This window comes from Pinus tabuliformis, chromosome 6, assembly GCF_031772625.1.
Source record: "Pinus tabuliformis cultivar Carrire ecotype Pingquan chromosome 6, CPIR1, whole genome shotgun sequence".
Lineage (NCBI taxonomy): Eukaryota > Viridiplantae > Streptophyta > Pinopsida > Pinales > Pinaceae > Pinus > Pinus tabuliformis.
This window is the reverse complement of record NC_142292.1, coordinates 1,978,042,229-1,978,054,297: the sequence shown is the minus strand read 5'-3', so window position 1 is coordinate 1,978,054,297 and position 12,069 is coordinate 1,978,042,229.

Below are 12,069 nucleotides of genomic sequence, written 5' to 3'. Positions count from 1 at the left end.
AAGCTTCAACACTACAATGTCCAAGTTAATTAATTTGTTCTCTGATTCCGACAAACTTGAAGGTACAAAATCCTATAAAACATGGCACCGCCTCATCGAAAGCACTCTCATTTATAATGGATTATGGCAGGGTATATGTGATGGTGATATTAAGCTGAATAAACCCATAGATGCAACTGCACTATCAAAATGGGAAGTTAAGAATGCCAAAGCATTAGCTCTCATTAAATCTTCTGTCAATGATGAAATGTATGTCCATATAGAAAATGCTACAGATGCATGTTCTACTTTGAGAACTTTTAAAGACCTCTTTGATACTCAACCTAAATCAAATAAAGTTGATCTTCAATTAAAATTGTTGCAACAAAAATTGACTGAAGGAGTTGATGTTCTTGAATATATCTCAAGACTTAAGAATATTAGGTAGGAAATCATTAATGCTGGTTTTCCAGCAATAGATGATAGCTTTATGGTCACAATTGTAATTGTTGGACTTCCTTCTTCCTACACGCATTTTTTGGAGACTCTACAATTAACTGGGAAATTAGAGAAACTAAATTTTGATGAGCTTTGTGAAATGTTGACCCAACATGATAAAACCTTTGGGAAGAAGAAGAAAGTTGGTGAAGATGTTTTTTTCACAGAGGCCAGCACTAGTAAATCATCAGCAGACAGTTCTCGAGGTAGAGGTAGAGGGAATTTCAATCAGAATCAAGCAGCACATAATGTACAAAGTCGAGGTCGAAGCCAAAGCAGAGGAAACAACTTTAATAGAGGCAACAGTTCAGGAAGGAATAATTTTCAAGGTAGAGGAAACAACCAAGGAAGAGGCTATTTTCAAGGACAAGGAAATAATAATCAAGGTAGAGGACAATCTCAAAATCAAAGTCAAAGCAGAGGCAGAGGACAGCCTTCAGGGAGAGGAAGAGACTTAAGTCAAATTTTGTGTCGAAGATGTAACAAAGTTGGACATTATGCTGAAGATTGTCAAACTTCTCTTAATAAAATTCCCAAGTTTCATCAACACTTAGCTCAATTTGCAAATGATCAAGATGATGATAACTCAGAATATGTTTTTACTTCCTCGCCAACATTACAACTTTCATCCCATCTTAGAAGTGATTATGAAGATGCATGGATCTTGGATTCAGGGGAAACTCAGCACATGACATGTCGATGTGATTTTTTTTGGAATTTTCAAGATTGCCAACTTAATTCCATTTTTCTCCCTGGCATTGGAGAAAAAATAATTTTCAATGTATGGTATGTACCAACTTTTAAGAAAACTTTTCTCTCTTTAGTCACGATTCTACAAGCAGGACATCAGGTGATTATGGAAGATGGTTTAGTCAAGATTAATTCAGTCAAACAGAGCTTGAAAATTGTCATGGCAGGTGAAGAAGATGAAAAACTATTACGAATGAAAGGGACAAGTATTCCAAGGCATTCTGATTTTGCAGGGGCAGTGACTACAAGTATTTCGCCTGTAAGACTATGGCATGTAAGATATGGACATTTGAATTTTGAGAGTCTTTCTCAATTGAAGAAACAAGGGATGATTAATGGACTGCCAACTTTCAAAAAGTAAAATGAAAAATTTGAAGATGCGGCCACCATGATATCTTGTGCCCACAAGAGTCGAGCATGATGATCAGATCCATGACCGGTGGTCGACTGAGGTAATCAACAACATTAGTGGTGTTTCCCTTCTAATAATTAATGTTCAAATGGAACTATTGCAAATAGGTGGACAATTTCTGATGGCGATCGTTCTACAAGTTCTCTTGTGTATATATGAATTGTAGAGGTTGGTGGTTTGTGTGGATCACCATTCCGTTCCCCAGAATGTAATACTTCCATTGACGACATGCTTGCACAATGGAATACATTTCCTTGTTGTAGGTGGGCTACTTTAGTCCGAAAGTGTCTCACTATGGTAAGCCACTTGATGCCAATGTTGAGAAACAACTACACCAATATCATAGTCGGAGGCATTTGTCTCAATCTCAAATGGTTGTTGCAGGTCCGGGAATGTGAGCACTAGTTCAGAGCAGAGACGATTCTTCAACTCAGAGAACACTTGTTATTGGGTTTCCGACCAAAAAAACTTTGCTTTCGCTCCACCCTTGGTGACTTGACTTAAAGGCCAAGTAATATGAGAGAACTCGAACATGAACCTATGGTAGAAATTGGCAAGACCCAAAAAGCTACGGAGCTTTGTTAGAGTGGTTAGGGCTAGCCAATCCTGAATCACTTGTATCTTGGATGGGTCCACATGTACACACTACTCATCAATGATGTACCCAAGATATTGAACCTAGGTCAGGCCAAAGGTGCATTTCTCCAAGTTAGCACACAACTTGTGTTCACGCAAGGTTTGAAGGACCCGTCGAATATGTGGAGGTGCTCTTCCCAACTCTGGTTGAAGATGAAGATGTCATCTAAATACACCGCCATGCATGCATTGGTGAAGGGTCATAATATGTCTTCCATCAGTCTCATGAAGGTTGCAGGGGCATTCATCAATCCTAACAGCATGACCAACAATTCAAAAAGGCCCTCCTTGGATTTGAAGGCAATATTCCACACATCAGAGGGTTCGATATGCACCTGGTGATAACCTGACTTCAAGTCAATCTTGCTGAAATATTTGGGCCCCTTGAACTGGTCTAGAAGGTCATCAATCTTTGGGATTGGGTACCTATTCTAGATAGTGATCTTATTCAATGCCCGATTGTCAATATAGAGGCTCCAGGTCCCAACCTTCTTCTGTACCAATACAATCAGGCTCCCACAAGGTGATGAGCTTCGACGGATGTGCCATTTTTGCAATAATTCCTAAATCTGCCTCTTGATATCATCATTCTCTAGAACAGAGCGTCAATATATTGGTCCATTGGGTAGTGGCACACCTAGGGTCAGATCGGTGGATTTCTTGGCTTGACAATGCAAAGGTACCCTTGTCGGTGAGGCGAAAATATCCCTGTACTCCTCCATGAACTTGTCCATCTACTGCTACTGTGTAGAGGAGCCCTGCCTGGAGGCCATGGCCATAACCTTCTTCTTGCCCTGGGGGAAAATCATAAGGAAAACAAATTTCCTGGTCTGGGAAATGATCTTATTGCATTTCTATGCAGTGATCAAAGAGACGGTGGTAAGCAGGGCTACCTCTGGTATCATGTACAACTTATTAGCCAAAGTAACAATCACAGAGTGAGGTCTAGACTCATATGCAACATGTCACTTCCAAAAGTATGGTTGTCCTAACAATACATCACAAAGTTCAAGAGGAGAAATGTCACACAATATCTCATCAGTGAAGGGCTTGATGCTACAGGGAAGGCGACACTGTTTGCTGACACGAAGATCTTGTCCTTGGTGAAGCCACCTGATGGTCTACGACTGTGGATGTGCTATAGTATTTAGGCCTAGTCACTTCACAACCTCTACTGAAATGAGGTTCTTTTGGCTCCCATTGTCAAAAATGAACTGTAGTGGAGAACCCTTCACCCACATCTGTGAGTGGAAGAGGAGCTCCCCCTCCTCTAGATCTTCAAGCTAAATATTTCTAGATCTTGGTGGTGATCACGGTGGCACTAGGCTCCGCATCAATGATCTGCTTCCCTTTTTCAGTTCCCTTATCAAGTTATTATTCAGAGTTGGAACCTACATCTAATTCGGAAGCCTTCAGCTTGGCCACCAGTGACTGCTTGGACCGACACTCACTTGTATTGTGAGTGGATCTCTTATGGAACTCACACCATTTTGTCGTGTCCTTCTTTGTCTTCGAGGTGTTTTTCTTTGCTTGCGGCTTCAATGGACTGTCCTAGGTAGCATCGCCTTGGCTTGGTCCTTTTTTCTATGGTTTGGGTGTGCCTTTTCCTCACTTTGGATTCACAGATCCAAAGTCCCACTTCTTCTATTTACACTTCTTCTCAATCTTGACAATGTAATGATACAATGTGCAGAGCGAGGAATGTCCAGGAACTCCATCTCATCCTGGATATACTTGTGTAGACAGCCGTGGTACTTGAGCACCAAATGTCGCTAAGTATCCTTGATACCCAACTTCGTACGAAAGGTATGGAAAGTATTTGTGAACTCTGGCCCATCTTGGTCCCTTCCCTTCCGTAGTGTGGTCCACTTCATGTATTTTTATTCATAGCTCCCGATAGGATAATATTGTTCCTTGATGGCGTCTCGGAAAGAAATCCAAGTGGGTGTGGCTGAAAACAATGAGGGTTCACTCTCGTCCTTTTGTTCATAGTAGGTTTCCCACCAATCCTTAATGTGTGGGGCATCTTTAAGAAGTGAAAATGTATTCCTTTTCTTGATTGGAAAATTCATGAACTAAAAAATATCCTTCCAATAGATTTAACCATTTATCTACGATGTTTGCATCTATCAAGCCTTCGAATATGGGAATATCAAAGTTAACTTATACCTTAAAAGGAGTGGCACCTCCAGAGTGGCTGCTGGATGAAGATGCATTGCCTGTGGGTAGATTTCGAAGGATCTGGGAAAAATTATCCATCATCACATCCCTTTGTCACTCGAGGGCTTCCTCGAGCAATATTTTGAAAGCATCTCCTTCCCCCTCATCTTTATTTTCTTCCACCATGGGAGGTCATCAGGTTTTTCGAGGCTGGTCTTGCAATGGTTCAACTAGATCAAGCCCTAACTCCTTATACCCTAACCTTGTTGGGGAGATACAAAGAAAAATAGAGAAACAATAGACTGCTATGATACCACTGATTCAGACTTAAACAAGACCGCAACAACTTACAGATATAATCATAAACACAGAGATGCAACATAAAAACTCTTCATCTCATTAATAGAAAAATACTGAACTATGATTACAAACAAAATGGAAATAAGGTAGCTTGGGTGATGGTAGCTTATCTCTTAGAAGAGATGTGGCAGCTGCATGCTGCTAAACTGTGTCATAATGAGGCTCAAGGTCATATTTATTATTGGAAAACATGAGAAAACCGTAAACAACCAAAACCCTAACCCCGAGAGATGTAACACCAATAGTTTGTGGGCCCCGTTGGGGTTAGTTGGGTAGCCAACTTCCCAAGGTCGTAACTTGGTCATATTATCTCTGTTTGGCATGTACAATACCTTGTTCAAAAGGTCTCTCTGAGTACTAAAGGTTTCACAGCAGACCCAACAGCTATGGGCCTGCTACGAACCCTAAAAATACGCCATTTATAGAATACTAAAGAGCTTCAATTGAGTTGGTTCCACTTGCATTAGATCACAAAAAAATCTATTTAATAACAAAATTTACCCCATTGCATTTGCACTTTATTAAGTTAGGTATTTGATAGATTTACTAGCTCACTAGTTCTTGAATTTTTGATTTTTAGATTGCACAGTTTTCCGTTATTTAATAAATCTTTCCCATGTATAGATGAATTTGTGGATAGATGCAGATAATAATGTGTGTTGTTGTAGTATTGCAGGGAGACCTCATCTCGTTTGCCTCATTCAAGCCTCATCCACCCATGTCACCAAATCAAAAATTGTCATTTCCATTGAACAAATCTACCCATCTTGAAGCCCTCACTTGAGTTCTGGATAGTGTCCACCACCTCCATGCCTTTATCTTCCATTATCCACCTTTCCCAACCTCCATTCCACATTCTAGACCACTTCCTAATCTTTCGGCCTACTTGATGTAATAAAATAGGGGATCCTGTAGACATTCTGTAGGAACTAGTACTTCCTATAGACATCCTATAGGAAAACCTGTAGTGGCATGTTTTGAGCCCGAATTGAGAAAAATCATCACTAGAAACCAGGATTAGGCCCCTAATTTCCCTCCAAGCCATCTGAACCATTGTACTCATTTTCCTCCACACCTATCTCCCCTGCCAAAGAACCAAGCAAGATTAGTATTTACATTTTTCAAGAAAAAAGATAAAAAGGAAAAAGTTATTTTATATTTATTCATGCACACAACAGTTAGCACTCTCTAGATAAGAATCCATGCTCAGTTAGTTTAAATCATCACATGTGATAAGTAGGGTTAAGTTAGGTTTCTTTTACATTTAGTTGATGATCTTTATGCAATCTGAATATTTTTCTTTCCTTGTACGTTATTTCTTGCAATAGGTTAGGGTTTCTATTTCAGTTCATTTTATGCAATTAGTTTAGGGTTTGATTTCAATACATGCACTCCATTACATCATGACAACAAAGGAAGGACACATTGTATCTGCACATATAGTTCCAATACCTCTTAAGTTTGTACAAACCTTGGGTTGATAATTAAAGTCAGAAGCCTTGGGAGTTGCAACATTCTTGTTGCAATACCAAGGATCATCAAGGGTTCACTCTTGTCCTTTTGTTCACAGTAGATTTCCCACCAATCCTTGATGTGTGGGGTGGCTTTAAGAAATGAAAAAGTAATATTTTCCTAACTGGAAAACTCATGAACTAAAAAATATCCTTCCAACAGATTTAACCATTTATCTACAATGTTTGCATCTATTAGGCCTTCGAATATGGGAATATTGAAGTTAACTTGTACCTTAAAAGGAGTGGCGTCTCAAGAGCAGCTGCCGGATGAAGATGCATCGCCTCTGGGTAGCCATCGAAGGATCTATACAAAATTTATCCATCATCGCGTCCCTCTGTCTCTCAAGGGCTTCCTTGAGCAACATTTTAAAAGGATATCCAGCCTCCTCATCCTTATTTTCTTCTGCCATGGGAGGTCATCGGATTTTGCGAGGTTTATCTTGCAATGGTTCGACCAAATCAAGCCCTAACTCCTTATACCCTGACCTCATTGGGGACATGCAAATAAAAACAAAGAAAGAGTAGACCGCTCTGATACCACTGATCCGAAATTAAATAGGAATACAACAACTTACAAATATAATCATAAAAACAGAGATGTAGCAGTAAAAAACTTCATTTCATTAATAGAAAAATACTGAAGTATGCTTACAAATGGAATGGAAATAAGATAGCTCGGGTGATGTTAGCTTATCTCTGAGAAGCGACGTGGCACCTACATGCCTCTGAACTGTCTTACAATGAGGCTCAAGGGCATATTTATTATTGGAAACATGATAAAAACCTAAACAACCAAAACCCTAACCCAAGGAGATGTAACACCAAGAGTTTGTGGGCCCTGTTGGGGTTAGTTGGGTAGCTAACTTCCCTAGGTCGTAACTTCTCAGTTTGGCATGTAAGATACCTTATTGGAAAGGTCTCTCTGAGTACTACAGGTTTCACCACGACTTGCCATGGACCCCAAAAAAATGTCGTTTAGGGGGTCAAAAATGCTCCAGAAGTTCAATACCCGAAAAATTGCTAAAAATAGTAAACGATGAAATGAACAAGGAAACAGATGAAACCGACTGGAGGGTCTAGGTGGAATAGGTGGGTGGCCACTAATATCCACCTGGATCATTCCTCTCCCATTAGGAAGCAATGGTACCCATTGCGTACAGAGCTTCCATGAGGTGAGGAAACTTTTGTTGAACCTTGTCCCTAGTGAACCACTTTCCCTAGTGAAGGAAGTGACCTTCTTTGACAACTTTATATAGTTGTATCCTCTGTTGGCGAGTTTTCTTGATTTGTGTGTCCATGATATGATGAGTTGTGGCCTATTCCATGAATTCTGGGTTGAGCTCTATTGGTGTGAGTTGTTCCACAATTTCATATGTTTTTAACAATGGTGGAAAGTATGGACGAAGGTGTTCTACATTGAACACTGGGTGCAGACCAAGGAACGGGGGGATGCTGAGCTCTCGAATGTATTATCAGCGATGGCCTTGGTGATGGTGTATGACCCATATCAGAGTGGGAAAATATTGCGGTGGGGTCTAGTAGGGCACTCATTCTGCAAATGTAGCCAAACTTTTTCGCCCACCTAGAACTTATGCGACACTTGATGTTGATCATGGCGCTGCTTGTACTTAGCATTAGCTCTATCCAATATATCATGGACCTACTAACGGATGTCTTTAATTCACTCAATGAAGTTGTTATCCCTTTCAACTTTGGACTAAATGTGAGCCGAATATACCTGAGTAGCTGCAAATGATATGACCACATGAATGGGGCATAACGGTTGAAATACCAACCTTACCAGAAAGGGGTTGTGGCTTGTTGAGTTTTATAGAGCTCTGTTGTAGTTGTGTTGGACATAGGAGAAACTTTATCCCATGTGCGTGGATGCTTCAAGTTTTACATGAGCAGAATGTGTACAATCATCCTGTTGACAACCTTTGTTTTGCCATTAGTTTGGGGATGGAAAGTTGTGGACTTAGTAAGTTTTTTATCCATCATCGACCAGACACTTGACCAAAATGCACTCAGGAATATGCTATCCTAATCTAAGACAATGGAATATGGGATCCCAAAGTGTACACATAATCTCTCAAAGAAGAGCTTAGTAGTGGCCTCTGCTGTGATACTCTTCTTGCAGGCCACCATGATGGTCATCTTAGAGAATCCATCGACGACCATGAAAATGAAATATTTGCCGTGCTTAGTAGAAGGAAGGCCTGACATGTAATCCATGGAGATATGTTCCTAAGGTTGGCTAGGAGTAGGTAGAGGAGTACACATGCCTTTCTTCTTGATGGTTTGTTTGGCAATAGCGCAGGCGGTGCAAGATATAATGTACTTCCCAACATCCCGATGAAGTTTCGGCCAATAAAAATACTTATACAATACCACCACTATTTTCTCTACTTCGAAATGTCTAACGAACCGACTACAGTGTGCCTCCCAAATCATCTTGGCACACTCACTTGAAGGAACACAGGCGTGTCCCAGGTGGCATAGCAGTGCATCCTGAAGGTGAAAATTTGGAACTTTCTTCCCTTCCAGTTGTGTTTGGTATATGCTACTGAATTATGGATCACTTTGGTAAATATGCAACCACCCCGATGACTTGTGCCCACAGGAGTCGAGCATAGTGATCAACACCATGATTGGTGGTCGGTTGAGGCAATCAACAACATTATTGGTGTTGCCCTTTTTATACTTAATGTTCAAATGAAATTGTTGCAAATAGGTGGACTATTTCTGATAGTGATTTTTATGCAACTTTTGTTGATGTTTGTATGAACTGTAGAGGTCAGTGGTCTGTGTGGATGAATGTTTCCTTCCCCAGAATGTAATGCTTCCATTGAAGGAAGTCTTGCACAATGGAATACACTTCTTTGTTGTAAGTGGGGTACTTACACACTATGTCTAAAAGTGTCTCACTATGGTAAGCCATTGGATGCCCATGCAGAGTAAGAACCACACCAATAACATAGTTGGAGGCATTTGTCTCAATCTCAAATTGTTGTTGCAGTTTTGGTAATGTGACCACTGGTGCAGAGCATAGGCGATTCTTCAACTCGGAGAATGCTTGTTGTTGGTTTTCAGACCAAGAAAATGTTTCTTTCGCTCCACCCTTAGTGACTTGACTTAAAGGCCAAGTGATATGAGATAACCCCAACACAAATCTATTGTAGAAATTGGAAAGACCCAAAAATATACGTAGATCTATTACAGTGGTTGGGGCTGGCCAATCCCGAATGACTTGTGTGGTGAAGTAAAATTCTAAATGTGGACACAAACAATTCCTCTAGCCCGAGAGTGGGTATGGCCACAAATAAGACATTCTATGGATTATTCCTTAGGTTAGAACCAATTAAGAGGGTCTACCTCTTAGTAAGCTTATCCCATTTGGTGATGACCTTGCTTCCTCGCTCCAGCTATCTCCCATTTCCTTCTCCGAGCATCTGAAACAAGTAAACAATAGTAAACAACAACCGTGATAACAGACAAATTGTATTCAACCTACTTAACAAGTCAAGAAACATTAAGCCATAAACATGTGACATGACATATTATGTAGGAAATCAATCGATAGTTTCATATATATTAAATGAATAAGAGATTACAACCATTTTCTTGGCGTTGTTGTTCTCCTCCGACAAATCCGGGTTCCCACACACTTCCATTAGCATTCCATGATGGCCTCAACAATGGTAGTTTTAAGGCTCTTCCCTTTAGTCTTCAAACTAAACCAAATTCACACTTCTCCCACACATACAACTAGAGAGCTACAACTATGCATAACTTGTTGATTACTCCACAATCAAAACTTCAACCAGAGGCTAATTAGAACTAGCTTGTGCTTGGGAAAAAGGGAGGTTTATATATCATGGATGGAAGGGAGATTGTTCCTCTTCTCATGGAAGAAGGTATTATCTCCTGGGATAGTTCCATCCTAATAGGGGAAAGGATCCCAAACTGATCTCCTTGACTCCATCTGGCCTAACCATTTACCAGGATTCCATTACGAAGCTTTGGCCCCTTATTTAAAAAACTTTCCAAAAGAGGATCAGTGAGACTGGAAAAAGGCTCAGTCGCTCCAGTCAGCACTAGGGATAGTTATAATCCTTACATATTAGCACGAGGAGGACACAAGTCATTAGCGTCGGTCTTGTAAACTGGGAAAAACATTTTTTTTTTTTGAAATGATCCAAAATGGAATTTTTCTACTCATGAAGAGGGACACAATGGGAGTTTCTTCATGAAGGGAAAGCATGTAGGGTTCACTATAGAGGTCCTCCAGGATCATGGAATGGGGAGTATAGGGACAGTGACAAAATGATGTGTAACAGATGCCGCCTAAAGCATGAAGGCTGAAATAGAGTGAGGGGTGAAATTCTTTATGAATCAGTGCGGGGAATCAAAGTCGATCTTTGAAAAAACTGCAAGAAAGTACATATATGTATACATTACTGAAAACTCTGTCAAATGATACATGAATCATGGTATGGATGCAAACATCCAAAGAATGATCATGTAAATGGATCCAGCCATGGGTGCAACCATCCGATAAAAAGGATCATATTGAAACCAAGGTATGGTTGCAACCATCTAATAATGAGAAGGACCACATATGACAACTCATGGCATGGTTGTAGCCACCCATCTAAAAGAGACATGCATATCAACACAATCATGTCACATCACCTTGCAACCTGGAATCTAAGCCAGGGTCTTGTGCTCCAAAACGACCCGATCAAAGTACAAATTCTAACATGTGAATAGATGTGTTGACATCGAACATGATAGAAAATCGCTTGATTACCAGCTGATGATGTGAACTATTAACAAGCACAAAAGAAACCACCAATAATGACAATGTTCCTCAAGGCACTATCAACACAATTCATGGAATGTGAATAAAGGAACTGAAGTCGAACACCCATGAATTCACCCAATCGAAAGCCAATGATGTGAACTTGTTGTCGAGTGCGAAGAACTTGCCATTAGGGCATGCAAGCTCTAAGGTACTGGAAGGGAGTTTCTCATTCAAATTCCTAGATAATGAGCTAAAGTCAATAGGGAGCGACCATTGTCATGCGGAAAGAGTCAATTTTGCGGACAAAACTGACCTCCCTAGAAGCTAAGGCTTTCTAGTGACAAACAAAACAATCAAGCACTATCTTTCCCTAAATATGCATTTAAAATAAAAGCAACCAGGTGTTTAGGGCATACCTTTAGTTCAACGCTGTTTGTAGCAGCCAAGCCTCTTCAATCCAGATGAGCTCCTTCTCCTTGAAGCCTGCATTCACTAATAAGAAAACTATTACATAGCACCTGAATAACTCATATAATAAAACATATTCATCATAAAGACCAAGGAGTTTATGAAACAAATTATATATAACAACTTGTTGAGAAAAATGAACTTAATTGTATTAATTGGAAACAAAAGAAACCTTACAACTAGTGCCTTGGTGTTGTGCAGGTCCCTCCCAGGGTCCAGCAAGAGTTCTCCTCTACTTTGATCAGCTCACCCACTTCCAAATGAAGCTAAGAAAGGATTGGAATCTCTCCTCTCAAGCTCTATAAGGGAGTCCTAATTTCAGCAGCATCTACCCTTAGGAATGTTCAGCTTTCAACCTCCTCTCCCTCTGGCCCAATGCCTGTATTTATAATGCTTTGGAGGAAGTTAAACAGGTCCACCATGAATGGGATAAGCCCCTCTTTCAAAGGGATAGCTCCCCTCTTCATGGGATAAGTTCCTCTTTC